This window comes from Penaeus japonicus, unplaced genomic scaffold (assembly GCF_977035675.1).
Source record: "Penaeus japonicus unplaced genomic scaffold, GWHDUDI00000001_assembly GWHDUDI00000005, whole genome shotgun sequence".
NCBI lineage: Eukaryota > Metazoa > Arthropoda > Malacostraca > Decapoda > Penaeidae > Penaeus > Penaeus japonicus.
Window position 1 is genome coordinate 32692317 of NW_028234407.1, and position 931 is coordinate 32693247.

Below are 931 nucleotides of genomic sequence, written 5' to 3' on the forward strand. Positions count from 1 at the left end.
ATACAGCCGTATGTATATACATGTATGTGTATGTATGTGTGTGTATGTATATGTATATATGTATATATATATATATATAAATATATATATATATATATATATATATATATATATATATATATATACTGTATATATGTATATATATATATATATATATATATATATATATATATATATATATATATATATATATATATATGTATATATATATATATATATATATATATATATATATATATATATATATATATATATATATATATATATTATATATATATATATATATATATATATATATATTATATATATATATATATATATATAATATATATATATATATATATATATATATATTATATATATATATATATATATATATATATATATATATTATATATATATATATATATATATCTATATATATATATATATATATAAACACACACCTACATACAAATAATATATATATATATATATATATATATGTATGTATGTATGTATATATATATATATATATATATATATATATATATATGTATATATATATATATATATGTATATATGTATGTATGTATGTACGTATATATGTGTGTATGTGTGTGTGTGTATTGAATATATAACGACAAGGGCCTCTATGGTATGCCCACCTGCATGCCCACCTCTCTCCTACAATTCACACTTGTAAACAAAATCCATAAAAATGTTCATCGCCACTGTCTCAAAAACACTGTCTCTTTGCAATGGAACTTCAAATAACCTGCTGCCATTACATCATTTCTGTATACAAAATGTTACGTGTTTTTCTAATGAAAAATCCAGTCAATCTGTAGTTAATATCCATCGATTAAGAAATTCGGAACTAGAATAGATCATATAAAAATATATTTTCCAAAAAATCGGCCAACTGACATATGATATTTTTTTGGGGGGT

At 17.6% G+C, this 931-nt stretch overlaps 1 protein-coding gene across 2 annotated transcripts in view; it reads right to left on the reverse strand.

The window, feature by feature from the left end:
- Window positions 1-535: 535 nt before the first annotated feature.
- LOC122261716 (uncharacterized) overlaps window positions 536-931 on the reverse strand; it is a 26057-nt gene continuing 25661 nt past the window's right edge. For both annotated transcript variants that reach the window (XM_086537270.1, XM_086537269.1), the window contains exon 10: window positions 536-931. This exon is cut by the window's right edge and continues 255 nt beyond it. The gene's annotated coding sequence lies outside the window, so the exon portion shown is untranslated.